Below are 10,345 nucleotides of genomic sequence, written 5' to 3'. Positions count from 1 at the left end.
CACCTTTCACAACACGCTTGTGATCCTGATCACTAATAGAACATCCATTCTGACCGCATTTCTCCTTCCGTTCGATGCTTAGAGTTTCGTGGTAACGTTTAATCACACGACTCACTGTTGACTGCACAATTTCGAGTTGTTTTCCGATGTCCCGATGAGAGAGTTGAGGATTTTCCAGGTTCAAAATCAATTCGGGACGTTGCTTTCGGGTGACGACATTTTATCCAATTTTCGAAAAACTGACAGCGATCAAAATACAGTATAAACAATACACTCTAAACTACTTCAAATTTTTGAGAGATAATACCCAATGGATTATTTTCTACAGCGGTTTTTCTGTGATGCAATTTGAAGTGGGACACTCTTTATGATGGGTAGGGCATGTTGCAAGAATGCCAGACAACTACCCTGCAAAGATCGTGTTCGCTTCAAATACGGTAGGAACAAGACGACCAGCGGCGCTTTGAGCAAGATGGTTGGATCAGGTGGGACGAGATCTGACGAAGAGTTCGCGGTGTCCAAGGAATTTGGAGAAACTTTGTTCATCAGACTTTGTTTTAGGAGGGAAAGCCAACTAAATACGTAAAAATATTCCATGTTGACTACTTTTAAAACTTTTTACACTCCCTTATACATCTAAAGTATGATTTATGGCTGCACTATTTGCTTATATTATTGCATATTTAAGTTTGTGTCACATATACTTACACACATTTGAAATGATTCAGATGATTAAAAAGTCACTGAATTTTTATAACATACCCTTAAGTGTGCTGTTAGAAACTACATATTTGATTAACATCAACAAGATGTCTCCGAAAATTAGAATCAATAATTTTCTCCACCGTAATTGAAAACGAAACATGTCATATCGCCAACTTGACATGCAAACACCAATTAAATAAAAATGAGACCCTGCACAGCCATTGCAACCTGATTTCGACATCCGCATCGGATCGGTCCTAAACCGTAATGGTGAAATGGGTTGAGATTCGATCAGCACCACCATCACCAACCACCACCACCGTGGTGAACCATCCGGTTCGGTTGGGGAAGCTTTCGGGTGGTTGGTTGGGATAAAACGTGCATGTACACAAGCAACACTTCCACAGTCCAGTCAACGAGCATCAGCAAGTTCGTCCTCCCCCCCCCCTGAGTGCAGTACCGGCTAGGAAGGGATGGCCAATAACAATGGATGACTGTTATTGTGTGCCGATGACTGGTACGATAAAAGGTTATGTTCATCTGTCAATTAAATAGATGACTTGGCAGAAGTTATTATTGAATGCCCGGTCAATCGACGCCGCCGCTGACCGTTTCCGGGCGGTCCATGTGAGAAAAGCTGCAACTTGGATAATTTTACACTAGAATAAAATGTTTTTAAATTGTGAGCCCAATTTCGAAATATTATAGTTAAAAAATTATCTCATCTGAAACGATTCAAGCAGTTATTCAAAACAATCAGCTTATTAGTATCGATTCCAAATTCCGTAATTCTCCTGTGGTCGAAAAATAGTAATCATCTTTGCAGTCGGTTACCTATTTTCCAGCATTTTCTCTATCACACATAATTCGCAAGCTAGCTCTGGCAATTTCCCACACTATAATCAAACTGGTTTCTCTATAGTTTGCTGGATTTAACTCGTACTACGCTCGGTGGAACCACGATATCATCTTCTGGCATGCCATTGGCCGCTTCCACTACCGACCCTTCGCTTCTAATCGAGAACCAATCGAGGGATCCAACTCTGCTGTTTGCACGGCGAAACGTGAGATAGAAAATAAAAACAAAACTTTATAAATTCCCTCAATTTCCCTCGCAGCCTCTTATCTTAATTATGATCATTTGGATAATTAAATTTCTTTGATGTCGGGGTTTGTTTATAGTACCGAGCTCGTTTGTTCCCCTCAGACCACTGTCTGAACCCGACTCGATTGGATCGAACAACTGAAATCCACCACCACGCTTATCTCTTCTACAACTGTGGGAGCTGTGGTCCTCCACACCGTGATGCCGGCATCAACGTCGACAACGATAATGACGGTGCAAGGCACAACACTTTCACACGACCTAATGGTAATCGTTACTGAACTTCCAGCTGGATTGCAAACCGAAACTGAAAGGATCCGGTGCAATTTTTTCCGATCCGAAAAAGCCAGCCGAAAAATGTAATAAAAGTTTGAACTAACAATGCACTTCTACGTAACCATGCAAGCATGCATACATCCATACATACAGACACACAAACACACGCGTGCAACAAGGGTATCTAACCTTTGCAGCGCACAGTGCTACGCGGGCGAAAAATCCAATTAATGTAACTAATTGCATGTCGAAAAAATCTTGTTTAGTTAGCTGCATCAACAAGAGCGACCGGGACGGCCTACACCCGGTAGTAGTGCAATTGCAATATGATCTGAATGTACGGGTTGTACGGTTCAGGGTCGTACTTTTGGGGTTGGGACAACATTTGAATCTAATCTGATGCTTATTTACGGGATTTTTTTTAGTTTATCCGCATAGGCGAGAGGCTTCCTGTAACACTATAAAGGTAGTATAGAGAGGTTAAACCACCTGATCTAGGCGATTAATTTTCAAGTTCAAAACAATAAATTAATAGTTCTGCAAACTTTTTTTGTGTGTGTGATAAGTAACACCGTCTTGTTGAAACCAAATATCGGTCAGTTTGAATGTATGAAATTTGGGTAAATAAGCCGGTAACCATTGACAGATATCAGGCCTTTCCTGTTAACATTACCGTGGCGGTTATCTTGAACTATAAAAGAAAATTACGAAGCAATGATTGCCCATAAACTATCCCAAATAGGGAACTTTTCATTAGTAGTTCTTAGGTGTTCAACACACTTGTGCTTATGTGACAATGTTGTGTGTTAAACCAGATATGAGATACTATGCTGGTTGTCTGAAGCGTTTCTAAGGTTAATTTAGGGATTATTTTTCTTTTTAGTCTCTCCCTCTTTACAATTTTCTGGTAAAAATACGCAACTTGTTCAAGGTGATCCCACTCTCCAGAAATATGAAGCAGAGTGGCGGAGACGTTTGAACCACGAGTTGCAGGCACTACTTGAAGAGATTCCCATCGTACACCTGGCGAAAGTTGGGACACTACGGTTGGCCGGCCACGTAGCAAGAATGCCGGACAACTGTGCAGTGAAATCCTCTCCTTTCCTCTCTCCTAGACCTGTACCAGGAAGGCCCAGCGTGCTAGATGACTCGACCAGGTTGAAGCCCAATGAGATATAAAGAGGTGTGGAAGAAGAAGATAAGAAGACAAACATTCCGCGCTGAACAAAGGGATTTGTTTTTGAAGTTTGATGTCACGCTTGATCGCGATTGGTCTATTTTCGATGCCACGCACACCATGATGAAATTTCTTCATTGCATCAAAACCATTTTACCAACATTGCCACACCTGTAAATACCTCATTGGTTGAAGCCGATTTGTGTGTGTCGAACTGCGCAACGAATTAACAACAAGAAGCCCAGGACCGAAAACCATGGATAGGAAGTCTTGATAAGGCAAGAGCCACCCCAGCTCTCGACTGGTAGAAGAAGAAGAAGAAGAAAAAAAAGAAGAAGAAAGACGAGAAGAAGAACAAGAAGACGAAGAAGAAGAAGAAGAAGAAGTTGGACGTGAATTCGGACTTCAAATCTTTAAAATGAAAAACTGTCGAAGATTGCAGCATGAATGTAGCAGCAAAAAAGTAACGATCTGAGAACGGAGCCTTGGGGTACACCAGATATGTTCGGCATCGGTATTTTGATATTCAAAACTGATGAGGGACGAGGCTAGAACTTTACGTTGTACTTGCAGTAAAATCACAGCCTTTGGCTCTGAGGTATAATTGTAGAGAAACATGTGGCAAGGGCTTATGTGGCAAGGGCTTATGTGCAAATGAGAGATTCTTCTCGCGTCTCCTCTCTTCCGCTTATCATGGCGATACAAATACACTTGAACGGATAAATTATGCATGAAACGGTTGCTGGCGTCTCTCTCTCTCTTGCTCTCACTCTCACTCTCACTCTCTCTCCCTCTTTCTCTCACACACACTCTTACTCTCTCTCCCTCTCTCTCCATCCCTCCCTCCCTCTCTCCTCATTTAATTTTCCCTGCACTCATTCTTCTCTCTCCTCTCATTCCCTCTCTCTTTGTTCTCATTCTTCTCTCTCTGCTATCATCTTTTTTTCTATGCTTTCATTCTTATCTGTCTATATCTGTGTTACGGCTAGTGGCCAGTGTTGCAGAAATTCCTTTCAATCGTGTGAAATTGGGGTAAAGTGTCCTTTTCCGGGGATGAATTATATCCGTTTAATCACGCCAGGAAATATCACATAAACAATATTGGCGAAGTTCCGGTTTAATTATTCACTTCAATTTGAGATAGGAATAAACATAAAGTTATTAGAATTATTTTATTTCGAGAAATACGTCTTATCAAACAGGTCAACCAGCAGTTGTCGAACGTTTTCCCTAACATGCCAATATAAAATGGATTTTCACCTCACCCTTAGCGCCACACATGGGCGGTTTGTGGGAGCGGTTAGTTCGTTCAATAAACATCGCATGTGTTGGATTATCAACCATGAAAAATTCATTCCATTGCGTGTGTGTTGCATTTTCAATTCACCTTTTTTTCTCGGTTAAGTTATCTTCTACTTTGCTCTGTTGTCAATGTTAACTCCTCCATCCATTCATCCAAACCACTTCATAGCCCAACACACACTTTTGTTTAACAAGTCCTTGATGAACTATTATACAACAACAATGTTGCTTGGAAGTGTGGATTTTTTTCAAAACAAATTCATTTATTTCAATATTCACAAATGTCGTTGAGTTGGATTGAATCTTTGTTTACGTTTTGAGATTGTTTCTGTCAGTTTTGGCCAAATGAAGGGCTTAGTATTCTAATTTTATCTATAAAAAAAATATTCTTTAATTCCGTTAAGCTAGATTTTATCGTATTACTTCAAAAGCAGACTTGTTTTTACTTGTCTTAATTATAAAAAGACACAGACATTTGCTTCCCACAACGACCAAGTACTTACATGTTTTCTATACAACAGTTTGTTCTGCCTCCGAATGGAGCCTGAATTAGAGAAAACTGAAATGAGAGAATGGCCAACTCACTCAATAACTCGGGTCATTAAACAAACGACACTCTTTTTGATGATTCCACCAAAAATGTCATCAAAAAGTATCGTTGCCCTAATGATGGCAAGTACTCGCAAGCTACTGAGTTGCGTTAGCCATTCTCTTAAGAAGGGTTTCGACCTTTGAGGTTTTAAAATGTCGAAAAATTCAATTTTTTCTGTTTTTACAGGTTTTTAGCTCGAAAAACTGGGTCAAAAATCAATCTTTTTCTTTTAACCACTGTCATTTTGCAACATTTTAATATTTTTTAAAAATACTTGTGGTCATCGTAATAATAAAAAATCACACTACTATGGAGAAAACGTGGCATAAAGTCGAGTGTGATGTATTTTCGACCGCGCGTTCATGGAAGCTTCAACAACCTAATTGCTGAACGAAAGTACACGTTTACATGAGCTTGTGTAAATGGAATTTCTAAAATTCGGACCGCGAAGGTAGAAGTACCCTTTAATTTAGTTCCTCTACTGCGCTTTGCCAGTAAAATGCTGAGAATTGATGTTTTCGGAGCACTGCATAAGCCGGTTAAAAAATAAAATAAAAATTCTATAATATTCCATGTGTCTAGTGTTTATTCACTGTTCTAATTTGTTTCTTGAAGTGTTGGCTACATGAAGAACATTCATATTGATTTTCTAGACACAAGCCGATAAATTGAAAAAAATATTTATTTGTTCTGTAATCAAACAGATCAGAATCAGATTCCACATTAAAAATAGTATTTATTTGAATAAAAAGATTGATCTCAACCCACCGTAGCGGGTTCACCAGATATTGACTTTTATAATTTAAAATCTTTTATTCATTATTCATTTAGCTAAGAACTTGACAGAGTACTGTTATTCACTACACCGCAAAGTTTGTGCGCAAACCGTAAAACAACATTTATGTGAGTAAAAGTAGGTCAATTTTTTCTATGTTACTTGTTGTCAATAAAACAAACATTCCTTCGATTTCTTCAGAAAAGACCGAAACCAACGGCCGAAACGTCGAATAAATATCCAAACAAAGAAACCTTTATATCTCTTTACATCGGGAGAAGTAAAGTTGACCAAAACTATTAGAAATAGTGGCGTACAGTTAACGAACATCATACGAACATGAAATCAGATATTCATATTGAAAAATCTGTCTTTTGTCATCAAAACATTGTATCCAACCAGCCTTTGGGGAGATTGAAATAAACGTGTTGCTTCATCTTTCAAAGCAATACACGCAAGATTGCAAACTAGATATTTGTTTCGAACTCTGCCATCACACTAGTCAACAAATAATAACTGCATGCACCAGAAAGAGACAAGTTGGTCAGAATTTCAGTACAAAACAGTTTAACTACATCCAACTCTGTAGCAATCTGTACATAAATTCAGCTGTTCGTTGTTAGGAATTAGAAATTAAGCTAAAGTATTTCGAAGATGTTTACCATTTGTTGTGATTCCATTCACCTGACCCCAGCCCTGTGCTGCTGTGTGCACTGTGACTTCTCTGACTTTCTGTACACACATTGTACACACAAAAAGAGAGACAGAATGCGGACGAAGGGCCAACCCCGGCGAGCAATTGAGTGTATGTGAAAATTTGTTGGCAAATAGAAATTAGAAAGTTTTAATTGAATAGTTTTGCGTAGTACACAGGCATCGGTAATTATGTCTGTAATGTTTGGAATTTTTACTCGATTCTTGCTGCCACGGTTCGGAACGTTTGTTTGTTGTTTGCTTGTCGTTTTAGTTGGTGAAATTTTATTTTTTTCCGAATAGTTTTGATAATTAAAACATTGGGTATATGTATTTTGTTTTGCGTTTTTTTTTGGTGAATTTATTCTGAAACAATTTCCATTGGTCTCATTCGTAGGCAAGGATACATTCAATCATATTTATAGCTCGCATTGCAAGACCGACCGTTCGCTGTACGCGCCTTCCAGGCAGCGGATCCCATCCGCGGCGGGGCTGACTGTTGAACATGATCTGGCTGGACAGAAACCCACACTGGTTCGGCTGGACTGTGACTCTCTATATATCTCTTTGCGCTACCACCGGGCATTCGGTCAGCGAGCGGGTACGGATGGATAGCTTGCTGCACTGGTTTTTATCTTTCCCTTACACTTCATAAATTATGACGATAATCATAAACCCATATTTTATGACGATAATTCGTGACGTGTGCGCACTCTTGAACGAGTGCCCGGGTTGCTTTCCCTTCTGGTGTGGATTATTACCGATGCGGTAAACTAGTCTGATGCAGATGAAGTAACAATCGTTTGAGAACTTTCAGGGATGCTGCACTGCGAATTGTATAACCTATAACCTATATCTTTTTGGATAAGTTACTGCTTGATTGAAAGTTTTGCCCATTATTTTTAGTTAACTGGAACTGTCGTCAGTTTCTTTGAAATATTTTTAATTTAATCTGGTTTCTCATACGTAATTTAAAGTTTAAAGATTACTGTACACTTTAAGAATGATTTCTCGTATCGGACATGGTTAAGGAATCTTAAGTTCATACGTGCACAAAGGTTTGTTTATCTGATATCTTAGTTCTGAAATCACTGTTAATTTAATTGCTATGCCTTTATAATTCATTTACTTCAAAACAATACGATCTGCATCGAGCGATAACGCCATTGCGTTAAGTATGAACCCACGCAAACCACTATACCCACGAGAAAATCATTCATTAACTAGCACACTGCTGCCCCACTTTAGTCGCGGTCGAATCCCAAAAGTCTCCACAGGTGACGAATGCTTTGCAGGCCGGAGTCGCCATTAAATTAATTAAGTGATAAAAGCAAACTTTCGGCCGCTGCGATGGAAATAAACACTTATCGGAAATTAGAATTTTCCACCGCTGCTGGCTGCTCGTTCCGTCACCCCAGTATAAGTATGACGCACTGCTTTCTTTCAATTCCACTGAGTGGTGCCCTAAGGTGATGGTAATTGGAACCTTTACTGCTCGCAGGCAAACTGATAACATTATGGCAAACAATAGAAACAATTTCAGCCGCCGCGAGTCGGTGTAAATGTGGTTAATTATGTTCCAACCGAATGCCCGAAACCACCTGACCAACTTTACTGCCAGTAATGAGAGATGGCATGCAGGAAGTGGGTTGTTACAGGGCGACCGATGGGTAGCGGAGGAGGCCAATTAGAACAGCAGTATCCAATTAACAGGGGATAAGTTCGCAATCCGCCGCAAATCTGGTTGCGTCATTTAATTAGCGTAATTATGCGTCAATCCTCGTCGTTTATATATCATTCATTCAGCAGCCGTTTATTTATTCACGATGTAAAGGCTGCCTTTCAATGCGCTGCCACCGAGGTGTCATAAAGTGTTTAATGAGCCCAGGAACCATGGCGGGTCGCCGAGCGTCCCGGAGTCTATCGGCGTTCGTGTGTCGCGTGTTGGGTAAGGTAAAAAAAGCGACTTGGTAGTCCTTGATTTGTTTAATATCTCATCAATGGCTTATTGGAATACTAAAGATAAAGGATATAAAATATAGGAATTCTTTCTTCAAGGCAGGAAATCAAAGGGCAATTTATCTAGCTGATGTTATATGACTCTTTGAACATCAAACAGTACCGTTGCGAATCAATCTCCGGACACCCCATTACTTACGTCCTAAAATATAATTGCTCCACAATGAGAAAACAGACTTATTAACAACAAATAAATTGCATATTAAACAACATAAAGCTAGCTGAAGATACAACGTAAACCCGAATTGTATTTATTTGGATAATTATATTAGTCCGCACTAACCACGCAATTTTATCGAATTCAGCAGTTTATTTGATGTAACTAAAATAGATAAACCACGCAAACCTGCCGGATCCACTTGTCCCCGGGGTACAGCGCACCCATCCAAGAGTTCCAACCGAACTACCCGAACTAAACAGGTGGGCAGGGCAGGTGACGCCTGCAATTACGCCATTCGCTGCGCGATTACAATTCATTCCGTCTCATTTGCATGAGCTTGGCAGTACCACAACAAGCCACTAATTGCTAAATTATATAGAATTATCTTCGGCTGGATAAAACGCAATGCGTTTCTGCGAATAGGTCTATGATTAGCATGTGTTCGATCCACCATCTCGCCTGCCTGCCTGCCTGCCTGCCTGCCTGCCCGGGCTGCACGAAGCACGAAGAACGGGGCTAAGTGTTAATAGATATTGCAAATTTCTATCCTCATAACAATCGGAATCGATGATCATTCTACTGTTAATGACTCTTGATTTGTGGGAATGTGTCAACTATATGGCAGTTATTCAATTAGCACTCTAAATTCCTGCGGAATTCGATAACTTAATGGAACTATTTTTATCAGATGATCACCTGCCCTTCTTAGGAGAAAAACCTTTCAATGTGGCAATTTTATCGCTAAATGGATCAAAAACGTATTAACCCATTTTTGCGTCCTTCTGTCCCAGCCTCTCTGATTGCTACTCGCTTCTCCGGCAGCCGAAATTTTACTTTTAATTGCCTGCCCGAAGAACCAGGAGAAAGCAATTTTACTGCTGCTGATGCTGCTGCTGATCATCGCCGAGCTCTTAATGAATTTGTATGCGATCAATAAAAACAATCTACTATCAATCGAGTTTTAAAGGTAAAATCAATGTTAGTCGTCCAATCCGCGGCATGCCGCGGCAGTCGGTGGAAGGTAAGTTTTCCATTTATTGCTATTGATGTCTTTTGTGGTACTGGGAATTGCTGTCGCCGACACTCACAACTGATGGTTACAGAATATAAATTAAAAGTTAATTCTGATGGATCAGGATTGACCTACCGGATAATGGTGTGACTTTGAGTGAACAAAAACCTTAATAATGTAATGATAGTCTTGTTTCGTTCTACGTTTACTCTTCGTATTTAACCTTACAAGGCGATGTTGAATAATAGGGAAGAGAGTGCCTCCCCGGCTGACCCGTCTTACCCGTTATTATGACATATAATTTTGGCCGATCCTTTATCGTACGAATTATCAAAACTAGTTTCGTCGGAAAACCATGTTCTAGCATTATCTGTCATAGCTCATTTCATTTGACTGAATCATACGCCGCTTTAAAGTTCACAAATAGATTATTAGTCTGTAAGTTGTACTACCGGAACATGTCTAGTAACTGACGTAAGGTTAACATCTGATCAGTCGTCCGAGCGACACTCACGAAAACCAGCTTGGT

Source organism: Sabethes cyaneus, chromosome 3 (assembly GCF_943734655.1).
Source record: "Sabethes cyaneus chromosome 3, idSabCyanKW18_F2, whole genome shotgun sequence".
In the NCBI taxonomy this organism is placed as follows: domain Eukaryota; kingdom Metazoa; phylum Arthropoda; class Insecta; order Diptera; family Culicidae; genus Sabethes; species Sabethes cyaneus.
This window is presented reverse-complemented; position numbering follows the sequence as displayed.